Source organism: Mesocricetus auratus, unplaced genomic scaffold (genome assembly GCF_017639785.1).
Source record: "Mesocricetus auratus isolate SY011 unplaced genomic scaffold, BCM_Maur_2.0 Super-Scaffold_4256, whole genome shotgun sequence".
In the NCBI taxonomy this organism is placed as follows: domain Eukaryota; kingdom Metazoa; phylum Chordata; class Mammalia; order Rodentia; family Cricetidae; genus Mesocricetus; species Mesocricetus auratus.
Genome location: NW_024429182.1, coordinates 132,888,444 through 132,905,379, shown reverse-complemented (window position 1 = coordinate 132,905,379; position 16,936 = coordinate 132,888,444). Strand labels below are relative to the sequence as shown.

The 16,936-nt window shown below is 43.5% G+C and overlaps 1 protein-coding gene across 6 annotated transcripts in view; it reads left to right on the top strand.

Annotated features, from left to right (window-relative positions):
* Positions 1-16,936, top strand: part of Otud7a (OTU deubiquitinase 7A) — a 356,745-nt gene that overhangs the window by 297,724 nt on the left and 42,085 nt on the right. The window lies entirely within an intron of this gene.

Genomic DNA, 16,936 nt, shown 5'->3' with positions numbered 1-16,936 from the left:
ATGTATTGCAAGAGTAATCTTCTCTGATGACCACTGAGCAAGACACTGATCTGTGAGTGTATCAGAATGTCACTGGAGTATATTGCTATGTCATCATATTGCTATGTTCCTTTAAAAGAACAGTTGTATTCAGTTTTCTCCTAGATCTCTTGCTTATCTGGTCTCAGGTTCTTAGAACAATGTTGGGAACTCATGGAGTGGGTCTTCAATCCAGTCAGTTATTGGTCAGTTAGTCTCAGAAGCTATTGCACTAACACATTTTGCAGCCAGATCATCCCTGTAGATCGAAGAAGGGTTTCTAGTAAGGTTAGTGTTTACCTTTCTTCTTTGCCAGCATGCAGGGTACCTCCTAGTACCATAAACACTGTTCCATGGAGTGAAGACTCTAGGTAGGCACCAGCTTGACTTCTCTGCTTCAATGAGCTATGTAGGTGTTGTCTTCAGCAATGGGGCCTTACCATCAGCTTGCAGAGAGCAATCAATAGACTGAGCAATAACCTGGGTTGTTTAGGGTTTCCCATTGAGTCCCTTTGGACAACAACTCAATTAAATACAATCCATTCCCTGTACTAAAAGCTTCAATGGTGATAAAAGATACCCAGTTGGGTCTCAATCTCCCCCATTATTTGGCAGTTCCATTTAGATCGCCTCCATACATGTATATATTTTAAGAAGCTTCTACTTACTGTATTAGGTTTCCATGTAACTAAATGGCCCTTAATTTTAGCTGTCCCTCTCTGTAGTCCCTCCCTTACCTCCTTCCTCCCTCTTTTTCTCCATCTGAGTATCCTGTTCCTGCCCCCACCCCATCCATCCATAATTATCTGTTCTATTTATCCTTTCTAGATCCATCCCTCCCTACTAGTCCCTTATACTATATCTAACCTCTATGGCTATATGAATTGTAGCTTTTGCTTCTTGAAGGCCTACAGCTAATATCCACATATAAGCAAATACATACTGGTCTGGGTTACTTCATTCAGTATTATTTTTCTAACTCTATCCATTTACCTGCAGATTTTTTATTTCATTTTTAACAGCTAAGTAATATGCCTTTGTGTAAATTTATCTCATTTTCTTTATCCATTCATTCCTCCATTGACAGGCATCTAGACGGCTTCCAATTTCTGGATATTATAAATAGAGCAGCAATGAACATGGTTGAGCAAGTGTCAACATGTGGTAGGATGAAGCATCTTTAGGTATCTGCCCAAGAATGGTATAGCTGGACCCTGAGGTTGATTGAGTCCCATCTTCCTGAGGAAGTTTTACACTGATTTCCATAGTGCCTGTACTCCCACCAGCAATGAATGTTTCCCCTTACTCCACATCCTCACCAATATGAGCTGTCATTTGTTCCATTAATATGAAATCTCAAAGTAGTTTTAATCGGTTGAATTTTCAAAATTTTCTGATTTTTCTCAGCCATGTTAGCAACTTTATCTTTTGTATACCTTCTTATTCACATCATGTATTGATGGCCTGCTCCATTCAGCTGCTTGTTTGTTCCTGTTTTAAATGTTGGTGTTTTTACAAGTAGGCTTTGAGTTCTCTTTCTGACATTTCATCCTGTTAATATCTTTAGAGGCAGTAACTGAGGGTTTACAATCTTTCAAGTTTATGTTTCCTCATTTTCTCAGGTGTCTTGTGTTTCTGTACTGCAATTTGCAAATCTGTTGCTTTGGTTGCCTCTTCATTGTATTTAGGGATCTTATTGTGCACTCTGCTCTTAACGATCCAATCCCCAGCACCATTCAGAGAGAAGAAAACAAACCATTATAACAGCAGCAACCTTGATCCAAAGATGCAATAGAAATGACTTAAAACCATTAATAAGCCACCAATGACTATAAAGAAAGATGGCTAAAATTATGTGGACTGTACTATGAAGTTTAAATTTATTTAGGGTAAATGAATGAGGTGAAGGAAAGGAATCTGGAAAAGGGTCAGAACAGAGAAGAATGTTAAAGAAAAGGAAATAAAGAAGAATGCCACGAGAGACAAAAGGAAAAGCAAAAGAAGAAAATCCAAGTGTGCAATGAAGAAAAAAATGTATAAGTTCAATTAGATAAGCAAAGGGAAAAATAAAGTTAAAAATACTGATAAACTATACTAAAGTTAAAAGGTGAGACACAGGGAAAAGTAATCAAGTATTGGTACATCTCTCTGGATCCACCAGTGTTAGAGTTTTCTGGTTGGTTGGGGACATCACCTGAGGTTGGCTCTTGTCTTTCCGGCCAGCTAAGCTAGGACCTGGTGTGGAGCAGCCCAGTGTCCCATGCGTGCCACAGCTGTTTCCCCTTCAAGGATTTCCTTTCCTTTATGTACCCAGAACCTCTGCTGGACACAGTTAGCTTTGCAGTCTGTGAGCTAAGCTTGCAGCCTTCCCACAATTCCTTGGGATGCTGATGTCCAGGCCACAGTGTGTCTCCCTGAGGGTAAGGGAGCAGAGGAAGCAAGCACAGTCCTGGGCTCTGACCCATCTAGAGCACTAGTGACCTTGCTTTGAAACCCCACTCGGCATTAACCACCATGTAAGAAGCCTACAGACGTCAAATTTCTTCTCTGGGGCTTCAGAGTTACCAGACACTCCAGGAAAGGCTCCTGGCTGACCACCAACCACATCACGTCTATCAGAGTCCATCATTATCTCCGTGTCATGGACTCAGCTACCAGTAGAAGGCAAGGCTACAGCCCCTATACCCATCACTGTTTCAGCTGACCCTCTTGCCACCTGAACTCTGTGTGCCTGTGACCAGCCCTGTTCCTCTCCATATCTGCCTCCTACAGTTGTCAGTCACCTGGGGCTGTGGCAGGTTGATCCCTCAATCAATCTCTTGTGGTTGCTCCTTCTTCCCTGCCCCCTATAGTAGCATAGCTACCTCAGAGACCCATTCCCACCAGCTGGGTCACATGTTACAAAGTTTCCACAGATTCTCGAAACAGTATTACTAGCTGGGGGCCAGATATTCAAATCACAGCTGATGGAGAATTTTCCACATTTAAGCCACAGCTCCTACCTGGACTGAAGGCTTTCAAGAGCTGTGGACTTGCTCTGAGGTGGAGCTGCCAGATTTCCTCGGGGCTCCTGGCTGACCTTGCAGGGCTTCCCTCTGCCTCCATCCCTGCCAGGAAGTGACTGGAGCAAGAGCCATGTTCGGTTGGTCCTGTTCTCTGCACCTTCGGTTCCTCTGCGCCTTCCGGTCAAATGCTCTCCAGTCTTCCTCTCTTTGGGATGGAATCTGTGCTTTGTTATCCCCGCTCATCAACTTCCCAGTATCCAACTGAGAGTGTTTCCTATCTGCCATCTTACCCAAGAGCTCTCCAAGTCTCTGGTCCTGATAAAAGAACGTGTGGGGTTTTTTCGTGTGTGTGTGTGTGTGTGTGTGTGTGTGTGTGTGTGTGTGTGTGTGTTTATGGTTTGTGTGTGGTGAATATGCTTGTACAAGTCAAAGCACACCAGGTGTCTTTGGGCCCTGTCTGCCTTACTGACTTGATATGAGTTCTCTCACACTTGCTGTTGTGGCTAATCAATGTGAGCCTCTCTCTGTCCCTCAGCACTGGATTTACAGGAGTGCACAGCCATGTCCAACTTTTTCATGGATGCTGGGGGCTCAAACTCAGGTTCTCAAGCTTGCAGAACGAGTGCTTCCAAGCAGATGAGACCATCATTGGTTCTGATGTGGTTTTGCTGGATGCACAGAGTCTTCTTTTAGAGTATGCAAGTTTGTTTACTCTCTGTGAGTCTCAGTCTCCTTTTATGCAAATAAAAAGAAATGGGTAGAGACACACTAACCCAGGCAGCAGGTCTTCATCCCACTCTGCCTTATTAAAAAGAATAGGAGGAGAAAACTATGGCTTTGGACAAACCGGAGGCTCTTCCTCACATATGCAGACCACTTGCCTCATTAGCATACTATAGTACTAGTTTCCTTTCTATTTCTCTGACAAAACCACATAACCAAAAACAACTTGGGGACGGGGCGTTATTTGGCTCATACTTCTGTTCACAGTTGTCCATCACACTCCAGACAGGAACTACAAAGGAGTGCTGCTCAGCGGCTTGCTCAGCCTGCTTCCTTATATGCTCCAGGACCACCTGTCCAGGGGTGGCACCACCACGGGCCAATCTGATGGAGGCAATTCCTCAGCTGAGGTTCCTTTTTTCCAGGTGACTAGAATGTGTGTCAGGTTGACAGAAACTAACTAGCACACTCCTTTTCCCCTCCTCTGCCACTGCTCATGGACTGTCGCTGGGAGCCATTGTGCCTTCAGTGGTATCCGGACATGGATCAGGACGCCTACATTCAAAGTAAATGTGTCAGTTATAATGCCTTTGTTAAAACAAATCTTATCATTTTCTTTTAATTTGTAGAAACATAGCTTTAATATCTCCCAGCCTGGAACTTTAGAAAGAGACTTATACAAGTCAAGTGAGACAGATTGCTATTACACAGCCTAGAGACAAAAATATTATTAAGTGATTAAGTATTATTCCCACTGTTAATTAAGGCTACTAATTGCGTCTCCCATTCAGCGTCAATAAGATGCTTTGCAGGTGGTAAGGATGTGCCCATTGTTAGCATAAGCATTAGCATCTTTATATCCATTTCATTTTGTGGTGTGCGTTTTATTACATGCGATACATATCTCATTTTCAATTAAGGCCATAGCTAGTTTGTAACATCAAAACACTTACCATTAAAATGGAATTACTGAATATTAGCCAGGCAGCACTGAGGAGCAGATCAGAGATCAGTTGGAACAAAATACTGACAAGCTTATTAAACTTTGTTAATATGCCGGCTCTAAACTGAATACACTTTTGAGAGCTTTAATTTACAACTGAGTTGGAGTCTTTCTCTTTGGATTTCATTGTTTTGTTTTGAAAGCATTAACGCCTTTTGTTAAAGTCGGTTTCATTTCACCAGAAAGAAGTGAAAATTGAGACAAATGAAGCAATGCCCTACCATTGGCTGACACTGGCTAGCATTAGTCTTGGTTGTTGTTGCTGCATTCACTGCGTTTTTCTGGGTTTTTTGGAGCAGAGCCTCACTGTGTACCCCAGGCTGGCCTAGAATTCATTGTGTAACTCTGGCTAGCCTCAGACTCAAGGCAGTCCTCATGACTCCCACAGGCTGCGATTATGGACACCATGCATGGTTTATTCCCTTTAAAAAGTCAACTGAAATGTTTTTAACAACTTCTTGTTTTTAACAATATCTGTAGCAAATGTTCTTATTCAAGTGAAGTTCACAAAGATTTGAAAGGAGTGACTGAGTACTGTGCGCTATCCCCCTAAGTAAAATATAGTATAATGAACACAATATATAATGGTATGTATAATATAGTAGTTTTACATACTATTAGAAATGGTATGTAAACAACTCAAAGTCATATACATACACACAAACATAATAAACTTGCAAAAGTTTATGTATAGATACATGAACACATGTCAACTTGGCTCATAAACTTGAACAATTTTAATATCCAAGAAGAAGCTTATAAATGTTGTGTCATGTACATAGCATGTACATACCATCGTCAGATGATCCTGAGATATTCTTTTGAAAAGCAGTTAAGTGCAAATGCACTCTATCCATATGGAGTGTCTGCCTCCTTCCTGGGTAGCTCATCCCATCTCACTGCTTTCCTTTTGTACCTCATGTGGGTGAAGCTGTCTAGGCACTTCCCAAGAAAAAGTGAATGGGGACATCTTAATCCAGATTCTTGTGTGAAGACAGGGGTCACAGTTCATGCCAATTATCCAAGATTTCAATCCCAGACCTGTGAGTAAATGGTCTGTGGAGAAGTCAGGCTGCTGGGGATATTCTGTACAAATCATATTTTCATTTTTTTCTTGAGTAAATACCTGCGTGAATTGCTGGACTGTATGGTGCTATGATTTCAGTGTATCTAAGAGTTCACAAGGTAGAAGCTTGGTGCCTAGGGTTGCTAGGTGACAGGTGTACCTCTAAGTCATAAGGTCAATCAGAAGGTGGTTTGGTCACTTGAGGTACATCTCTAAGAAAGTGTAGCATGGGACCCTGACTATTTCCCGTGATAACAAATCGTTATAAAAGAATGAACCTGATCCCTGAATCCTTCCGGCTTCCCATCTCAGTATGTGGACTGCTCTGTTCCTCCCACTGTGTTCCTACCATGATGTTATCCAGCCATGAGTTCCTCAGATGCTTCTGCCTGGTCCTGGACTTTCAGCCTCTGAAATCTGTGTCCTGCAAGATTCGGTTGTCAACATTTCATCACGGGTTAGGGACAGGCTCCTGAGGCCCCACCCCTCACTGAGGGACAATAGACAGTTTAAGGTGGCTGAGGCAATGGGATGTCACTTTGTCCAGTGGTGTAGCCACTGGTAAGTTGCCCAGTGCTCCAATAAATAACTGCTTGCCCAAGTTTGTGCAAACAGGGTTAGTTAAACTCACACACACACACACACACACACACACACACACACACACCACTTATCATAGTTTCATCAAAGTTGAAGGAGAACTTGTGGGGAAAGAGAGGGGTTTCAGTAGAAGGGAGATGGAGATAAAAATGGCCGAAATTCATTATATATATAAATATCAAGAACATATATATAAAATTGTTTTCAGCGTCAGGTAATTTGTTATAGCAACAGAAAATAGACTAGTACAGATTCACTGTCAGCAACTGGCTTTGAGAAGCATTGTTGCTCTGAGTGAACCTGTGCATGCCTTCTATTTCATTTCTCTTGGGTAAATACCCAAGAATAGAGTTTTGGGTCATGTGGCATACATGTGCTTAGCTTTGTTAGCAATTACCAAAAGTTTTTTGAAAACCGTTCTGCTATTTCCATTCCCAGTTGTGACATACAAGAGGTCTGGTTGCCATTTGACTCCAGGCTTACTGTGACAGACTGACCTTAAGAATTTGAAGCAGTAGTAATCTTCTATGGTTTGAATCTGTGTTATTTCTTGACTATTAATGTTAAGGACCTTTTGTGTCTTTTTGTTTGTTTGACTGATTGGTTGGTTGGTTTTTTGAGACAGGGCTTTTCTGTCCTGGAACTCACTCTGTAGACCAGGATGGCCTCAAATTTACAGAGATCCATCTGCCTCTGCCTCACAAGTGCTGGGATTAAAGGTATGAGCCACCATGCCTGGCATCTTTTGTGTCCTTTTTCACCATCTATAATTCCTTTATGATCAAAATCTTGTTAAGTCTTGTGCCCATTTTTACTAGGTTGTTTTCTTTGGCCATCTGCCACTCCCTCTCAGATGCATGTCCCCTCACTTTGTGGTAATGTCTTTGAGTTTACAGAAAGTTTTCATTTTGATGAAGCAAGCATGCTAGTCTTTTTCTCTGAGTATTCCAAGAATGTTTTATTCCCTTTTTTCCTAGGACACAGCGCAGTTTGAGTTTTTTACTTGGGCCTCTGAATCCAAGTTTACTTTGATAGCTATGGCTATGATTTAGTTCTAATTAATCGGTACTTATGGTGCAAAGTCGGCATTGAAGGTCTTTTTCCATGTATCCACTTGCCCTTGTCTCACTTGTTTGAGGCTAATTTCATTCCTCCATTGAGAGTCCACATAGGTTTGTAGAAAATTGATTGGCCATAACTATAGGTCTGTTTTGGCCTCTACGTTTTATTCCATTGATTTGTCTTTTTTCACTAAGTTTACATTATTGTGAATACTGTTTCTTCATGATCAATTACATAATCCAGGACTGTAAGTATTCTGATTTTCTTTAAGATTTTATTGGTTACTCAATTTTCTATAATACAGTTTTTATATTTCACATTTCATAAACAATGTGTTTTGCTAAAGTCTACCCCCATGTCCTCATCTTCAACATCTCCCACACCACTATCACCATTTCTCCCTCCCAATCATATTTACTCTTCTATTTATTCCACCAGATCTTATTAGTGTAGACAGTTTTCACATGGTTGTATATCAATCCACTGGAACATGAGGAGCCAATCAGGGACCACATTCCTGAAAAACTGACTCCCCTACCCAGAAACCATCAGCTGTCAATAGCTCCTCAGCCAGTAGTGGGACTTATGACCTCCCCATCCATGCTGGAGTTTTGACTTGCCTGATCCTGTGCCAGCTTCCTATATTTGAACAAAGCTGCTGTGAATTCTTATGTGCAGTGGGCCTGCCATGTCAGGAAAACAGTTTCCCAGCAGTGCTCCACAGCTTCAGACTCTTTTATAATCTTCCTGCCCCCTCCCATGATTATCTCTGTGCTCAAAGGAATGCTATAGATTCCCATTTAGGGATGAGCATTCCACAGACTCTTAGTCTCTTCATTTCGACCCAGTGTTAGTCTCTATATTAATACCCATCTATAGAAAAAAAAAGGAGGCATCTCTGATGAGGGCTGAGATCTGCACCAATCTATGGGTATAAAAATAAACATTAGAGAGCAGTTTAACCCTATGTTCATTTAGCAGAATAATAGCAAGTTCTACTTTAAGGTCTATGACCTTCCCAGCCACAAATTCGTATTCCTTTTAACAGTACCAGATATGTGTTCTGTATCATGTATTGGAGCTTAAATCCAATCAGAAAGTGGTTGGTTACTCCCATAACACTCATGCCACTATTGCACCGATGAGCAGGTCTTGGCAGGTCAGTCCTTTATGGTAGCTTATAGTGTCCGCAGCTCAGTGAGGCTGATAATCCCTGTTCTTCCCAAGCAGTCTAGATAGCACCTTCTGGCACTATGGGAGCTAGCCAGTATGGATAAAGCTTCCAGATAGACACCAGCTGGATTTCACCATTGTCCCGTAACTCAAGTGTGTGGTCTCTTCAGCAATAATATCTCAATATCAAGTTTTTGTGGGTAACTAAGAACAAGGGCAATAACCTATATATTTTGGGGGATCTGTCAGACCTCCCTGATAGATATATACTAAAGTGTTTCTATTTTAAGTGTTTTTATTAATTTTTTGTAGCCTGGGGTTTGATGAACTTGAGTTTGTTTATTAGTTCAAGAAAATTTTGTAGATTCCTAAGTATTTTCTCTATGAACCCATTTCTTCATTAGTAAAGTGTGCTTCACTCTTTCATTTTCCAGTCTTTGCCCTTTTGTCTCTCCCAGGATTGCACTGACTCAGGCCTTAGTCAGTGTGGAGCATTGTTTTCTGTCTTGGTTGCCAGAGTCCAGGGGGCTCTTCTCTGGTGTTGGCAGTGTGGTTTTCACGGAGGACTTCTGTCCCACTGAGATGCTTCCTTATGCTCCTCATTTGGCTGTTGAGGATGATTTCTCTCCATGCAGAACCTGGTATTCCGTGGTCCCGTGCACTATGCACTAACCTTACCTCACCATTACCCATCCAGTGCTTTTCACTGCTTTCAAGGCCTTGTCTTTAATTCTTGACAGCTTCACTGTGTGCTCTGGCATGGTTCACTTTGTATTAATATCTCTGGGTCTACAGACCTTCTAAAAGCTGTATTTCTAAATTTGGAAAAGTTTTTTAACATCATTTACTCTAATATGAGCTTTGACCCATCTCTTCTACTTTTTTATCCTATTTATCCAAGTTACTTCAAAGTCTCTGTCCGGTAACTCAAAAACTGCATCACTATGTGCCTCTTTTTCTTTTTTTTTCCAAATATTTTATTTTATTTTATGTGCATTGGTGTTTTGCCTGTATTCATGCCTGTGTGAGGATGTCAGATCCCCTGGAACTGTAGTTACAGCAGATGTGAGCTGCCATGTGGGTGCTGGGAATTGAACCCCAGTCCTTTGTAAGAGCAACCAGGGCCCTTAACCCCTGAGCCATCTCCAGCCCCGTGTGGCTTTTCTTTGACCTCATCTTGCTGCTGTCTAAGCCTGGAAGGTTAACTGTTCATATGAGTAGTGATTTTTTTTACTGACCTATAGATATCATGCAGATAAAGTTGGAGGCTGTCAATGCCGTACTTCTCTAGAGACACCCATCCATCCTTCTGGAGGCAGATTCCCTAGTCCCAGTCAGAGCCTGATGAACCGAAGCTGGCTTGCGGTGTCAGAAAGATCCATCCACTTCAGTTTCATGCCTGGTCTGCCAGGGTCTATTCCTCATCCCCTTGCATTTTGTCAGCTCTCCTTCCCAAGTAGATGGTGAGCTCCGTATCTCATGACATATCTGAAAAGTCTGTTTTATGTCAAGAACTGCAGTGTCAGAGAGTTCACTCTGCCTGCAGCTGATAACGTCATCTGCCTGGTTTCATGAGTATTGACAGAAGACCTGAGAATCCTGGGTCAGAGAAGAGGAGCCCACATATATGTCCCCATGCTGTCAGAGATCTGAGATATTCCCTCCTGTATACTGGAGTGGCTACTCCCACTGCCACCTATATAAAACCTCTTTTTTAAAATAATGATTTCAATTACATATCTCATCTATGAAGGTCAGAAATAAGAGGAACAAAAGCATGTTTATAAAGCTAAGCTGTAATTAACTCTGAGTTTTCTGACTGGATAGCTACCCAGAACCTTTAATCCCAACAACACTTGGGAGGCAGAGGCAGGCAGATCTCTGTGAGTCCTAGGCCAGTCTGGTCTACAAGAGTTCCAGGACAGCCAGGGCTGTTACATAGAGAAACCCTGTCTCAAAAAAACAGAAGTACAGCGTCTTATACACTATTTACAGGCGAGAATGGGACAAGTCAGCAGAAAACTAAATCAAACCATGTTGGCAGAGAGAGCACAGGCAGGTAGGATACCTCAGCCTTAGGACTGATAATCACAGCCCTTCAGAGGGAAAATCCAGGTTCCCCAGAACCAAAACCTAACTCCTTCAAAGTCAACCCCAGACTGGACCTTGCCAAGTTTGTCCCTGGGTGAGGACACAGAAGTACCACTCCTTTTGTCCTTTCATCGGGGCCTCTGAGAAAGCCTTGGATGGATCTGGCTTCCAGCAGGATGCAGAGATCAGGGTCCTGAAAAGAGAAGACAGAGCAAAGACTTCACTTACCCTAGTGTAAGGACAGGGCTAGAAAGTTGCCATCTACAAGCCAGGAAGAGAGAGAGTGCAGGATTGCTAGGCCCTAAAATCGTAAGAAACAGATACCTATTGCCACACTCCAGGACTCAAACATACAAAGACTGGGACACATCAGGAGCAGTGAGGGTCAGTGTCTTGGTCCTTCCAAGTTACTATAACAAAAGTATTTGGCCCAGGGAGTCATAACAGAAATGTCCTACTCACAGTTCTAGAGGAAGACCAAGGCCAAGCTGCCAGCAGTTTTGGTACTCAGAGAGGCTCATACCTCACAGAGGGTACCTCCTACATGTTCCTCATGACAAAGGGGACAAAGAGGTCCCTAAGGCCTCTTTTATAAGGGTACTAATCTCATTCATGAGGATCCAACCCCTGTGATCTAATTACTTCACAAATGCCACACTTCCCAACACCATTGCTGAGGGAATTGAATTTCAGCCTATGCATTTTTAGAGGAATAAACATTCAGACCATAGCAATCAGAGATCATTGTGAAACTCCATCCTGGAAGGCCACCCCAACATTTAGTACTGCCATGCAAATATCATAGGGAAAGCTGATAGCACTGGCTCTACAGGAATTACCCAAGGCCACAGAAAGGCAAAGAAGACTGCCCTGCAGGGAGACAGGTGAGGGAGAGATACCCAGATGAGAGGGGATGGAATTGTGGTAGTTGAGGAGGAAGTTGCTTGGCTTTAGTCCTTGGGCCAGCCATATCTGCATTTAATGTCAGACAGCTCATCTTGTTAAGTCGTAAGTTTTACAGTGTATGTTGTTTTCCTCCAGCCTGGCATTTGTTCAGGTGCTATGGGACATTCGGACTTGGGTTCCAGATGTCTGCATAAGGCACACATTATTAGAGGTCAGACTTCGAGTACTCATTCCTGGTGGCTGAAGTGTGAGAATTCAGCTTTATGTGGGGCCTTTTATTGCTACCTTTCCTTTCTGACATTGAGGTGAAGTCAATAACAGTGGTTACCATCTGACCTACAGACCTGCTTCAGAGCTGGGTCTGCAGGCCTCTGATGAGGACTGCTGATCTGCCCATATAAACGCAAAGCATCAAGACTGCAAAGGCATTTTAGAGGGAGAAGGGAGTGGCTACTGCCAAAGGTTGAAAGGGAGACTGTGACAGCCATGTGGCGATTTACAGGTCCTTGGTGGTGGGACACACGTGCTGCTGCTAATGGTAGTGGCTGACCTCTGAGACAGTGCCATCTGTAGATTACGACCTGTCACCCGAGAGCTGTCCCAGCCAGGTGTCTCGAACTCTCGAGACATGAGCCGAGCTCGCCAATGAAGAACGAAGAACCGAAAGTGTGGAGCGGTGAAGGAAGTTTGATTGACGATTAGAGGGAGTGGCCATGCCGCGACCATCTGAACAATGACTGGAAAAACTGGCAGTGAGAGCAAAGACCCAAGCAGCTGCCCTGCAAAGGAAGAGAGCGGGAAGGCAAGTGCCTGTGTGCCACAGGGCGAAGGGCTCGGGTTTGTGTGGAATTGATTTGGCCCCTTAAACTCATAGAGTATGGCACTATTAGGAGGTGTGGCCTTGTTGGAGGAAGTGTGGTCTTGTTGGAGGAGGCTGGAGCACACACCTTTAATCTGGGCCACAACTTCTGTTGGAAATGTGTCACTGTGGGGGTGGGCTTTGAGGTCTTTTTCTCAAGCTTCACTCAGTGTTTCTTCTTGAGCATTTTTTGAAAGATAGGATTTTGCCCCAGATAGATGAACTGAGTTAGCAAGCAGTTCTCCAGGGTTTGAAGATCTTGGGTAGGGACTGTCTTTGCACCTGGTTGCCCAGATGAACCAGATCCAGATGAGAAGCTGGGGCGGGGGGGGTGATAGAGCTTTCCTTTGTGATATTACTGATTGTTTTTGGTTAAGCTTTACCTCTCGGTATTTAAGACATGGAGGTCAGTTGAACCTTGACTGACATTCACTCATTTGCTTTCTCTAGCTGTGGTGCCATTGGCTGCACCTTGCTGACCCCATGGCTTCCCATGCGGAAAGGAGACTTCTTACCCTTTAGTGACCCTTTGTAGGATGATCACTGGTTAGGTTTCAGTATCTTAGGTCTCCATGGTCTCTGATCAGAGGTCATGTGACTTGCTGTATTGTGGGGTCCTTTTATTTTAGAGAGGTGTCATCATCCCCTCCATCCTAATCCTGGAAGGCAAGAGCCAAAGCGTCAGCCTGCCTTTGACCACTTTGTCCTTGTAGGTGTAGGCCTCCAGACGTCAGCTTTAGCACCTCACGGGACAGTTTTACTAGTGAAGCTGTGAATTTTAGTTTTCACCTAAGTATGCCATTTAGACCACACTGCCATGTGAGTTTTCTCCCAGCTTAGTGAACCAGTGAGCATGCTGTGATGACTTACAGGAGCAGGGTAGGTTAGCTGCTGTAAAGGTTGTAACAGTGTGGCCAGAGTTGACTGCTTGGACCGTAGCTACAGCTCTGTTTCCTGAAAAGATTAACACCAGGGAGGCAGTGTCATCCTGTTATCTGCTGGAAGGAGACCCTAGCACCATACTACACACACACACACACACACACACACACACACACACACACACACACACACAACAGTGGTCAGATGTGTGTGGCACACAGTGGCCACCTCTGGGTAAGAATTAACTTGGAGTCCCTTATTCTCGGTCCCCCTCCCCCATGATAGGAATACTGCCATGTGTGCCTGCAGAGGATGCAGGTAACCATGATAGCATCTGAGAACTATAGGCAATGCAAGCCTCTCAGTACCAGTCTGTCTCCTCAGAGGACAAATGTTGGGCATGCCCTTCAATGTGAGTGGCCCAGTCATTAGATGAGCAGCTGAGGTCTACTGTCCTACTTAACCTGCCAGGGTGTAGCTTTCTACGTGGTGGATGGATTGCTACATCATTGACGGCAGCAAAGAGGAGCAGTTTCATCAAGGAAACATTAGCCAGACCTCCAAGAGCATCCTTGAGTCCTGGTCAGAGATTGGGTAGCTAGTTGCATGTTGGTTCTGTAGAATTAAGGCTGGAGCAGAAGAGCCTTCCAAAGCCCAGCGGACAGCCCAGGTTTCAGCTCAGCAGAGGCATCAGTGAGCCGAGCCCAGCATTGAGACTATGTGAAGAGACACACACGGTCAACAGTTCTACACTAGGCAGCGGCACTGGAGATAAAGTCTCCCCTAAGAGATCACTGACTTCTCATGTCATCTACAGATGCCTCTGGAAACCAGATTGCAGCATTCTTGTGTGTTCCACTTCCATTTGACAAGTAATGGGCCCAGGGTTGTCACTCGTGAATAATCATGACATAATTTTACATGAGATATTTAGCAAAATGAACTTACCCACATATGTCAACAAGGTAAGATTTATTCCAGGGATACAAATTAGATTACTACCAAAAATAAGGCACTGGCAGTCCCCTGCTCCCAAAAGCAATAAAGGGACTAATGACAGAGGAGAGACAGTCAGAACCTTACTCCTAATCAACCAAAGCTGCTGAGGTCCGAGGTTAAGACAGCGGAGACCTGTCCACACTGCCGGATCCCTGGAAGCACCCGCAAAATCTGGATGGGGGGAAGAAGTTTCATAGGACTTGGGATACCATAGCTGTGGTCTGGTTTTACCTGTAAAGGGCTTTTCACCAAACCCTTGGCTGTGCGTGGGGTGAGGTGGACAGCCTGATCTGAAAGACTTAGAAAGTGCAGCCAGGGCTCAGAACTGCCGTGAGGCAGGCTATCAGCAAAGCACGCCCTTATGAAAAGGGTGTTGTCTGCTCTGTGTCCATGGAAAGATTTGTTCACTATCCACCAAAAGAAAGGAATCGCTGTCCTCTCCTGTCTTCCCCACCCCCCTCTGTGTGTGTGTGTGTGTGTGTGTGTGTGAGAGAGAGAGAGAGAGAGAGAGAGAGAGAGAGAGAGAGAGAGAGAGAGAGAGAGAGAGAGATCTGTTTCTGTTTCTGTCTGGCTCCCTCTGTGTCTCTGTCTCTGTCTCTGTGTCTCTCTTTGTCTCTCTCTCTCAGCAGAGTTTTTGCAGTTCATTATAATTGTAAAAACATGGGGTTTACAAAGCTTCGGGTCTCTCAGCTGCGGCACAGAACACCGAGAGAAGTGTCTGTCTGTGACTATCTTCCCACCACCCCTGCAGGATCTGGGGGATGAAAAGACCCGGCATTGACAGAAAGCCCCTACTGCTTGCTGTGCTGTGGACAATAAAGTCATTTGTCTCTGATCTAGGAACCTTTATCCAGCACCCAGGAAACTATGGCAGCTGTGTGCATTCACATTGTACAAGGTGTGCTTCACATGCAGATGCATTGTGAAATCGCTACCACAGTTAAGTTCTTAGACTGTCCACCACCTCACATAAGGCCATGAGAGTGAAAATATGTAAGACCTCTCTCATAGCAGATTTCAAATGTCCGGGATGCTTTCATTAACTATGGGAGCCAGGCTGTGCCGTATCTCCCCAACTTATTCATCCCGAATCACTATTAGAGTGTTCGAGTCATTCGCATTTAGTATAAGTGCCAATATGTATTTTGGTTTGAATGTGTTGTCCTGTTTAAATCTAAATGTTATCTTGCCTTTTCTTGTGTATCAGTAGGGTTATTTCCCCTCTCTGGAGTCCTTTAAGAGTGTTTGTTGTTTTATTTTTTCGTTTGGGGGATCTTTTGTTGTTTTTTTTATTCTGTCTTCCCTTACCCTACAGTTTACAAAAATGTCTGCGAGTTACTAGAATTGAAGTCGGTACTTTTACCATCTGCTGTCCAATAGAAGGCCTTCAACTTTACATCACGTGATATAAACTGCTAAAGTTCATGCCGTTGCTGGCATTTGTTTTAATTTACATATAATTCAGTCCCCAAGAGACATTGCTAATTACAATTAATCAATATTCACTCACTTTTACCAACATATTTGTCTTTCAATTTTCTTCATTCCGTTTACATCCTGGCTTCTACCCAGGATATTTCCCTGCTATGATTAATATGCATGCTGCAGGTCAGTGGTAATGAGTTGTTTCTTCCAGTCTATCTGAGTACAGAATTCTATGTTGTTATCAGTTTCCTTTCTGTAAGAAACCATGCTATAGGGAATGCTTTCAGCCTATCAGTCTGCAGGAATTCACACCCTCACTGCATGAAGTTTCCCTTTGTGGGATTCTCCCAGAGTGTTTTGAACTTTTATTTTGTTTTATTTTTCCAAGACAGGGCTTCCCTGTGCAATAGCCCTGACTGTCCTGGAACTCACTCTGTAGACCAGGGTGGCCTCAAATTCACAGAGATCTGCCTGCCTCTACCTCCCAAGAGTGCTGGAATTAAAGGCATGGCCACCACCACCCCAGCAAGTTTTAACCTCCCATCAGCCTTCGAGAGTGCTTCACATTGGCAATAGATCTGTGCCTAGGTCATTTCTGAATGGTTATAAACGCTGTTGCATTTTTGTTGTGACTTACATGTTATTGAGAATATATAGAAATACAATTGATTTGCAAATATGGATCTCATCTCCTATGACCTTTAGAAACTAATTACAGGATTTTGTAATTTCCTTCCAATTCTCTACATAACCATCATATCATCTGAAAATAGGGCTGTTACCTCTTCCTTTCTAGTCTAACTGCAAATAGTATTCTTAGCGCCTCTCACTGGGAGGATGTGTGGTACTAGGGTCCACATAGATGCTCTAGTGGGGGCTTCCCCTCTTGTAGAAGAAAAGCACATGTTCTTTCACCATTCAGAATGCTGCATGGACTTGCAGTTGTTCCTGTCAGAGTTCAGGGAGCTCCTCCCTAGTCTTAATCAAGAAGAGTATTGACTTTCGTTAAATGGTTTTTCTCCATTTATGTGAACAATTATCTGACCGACTTCTGTAGTTTATTGTGATGGATCATGTTAACTAATTGATATTTTAATATTGAGCCAACTTTACACCCTTGGAAT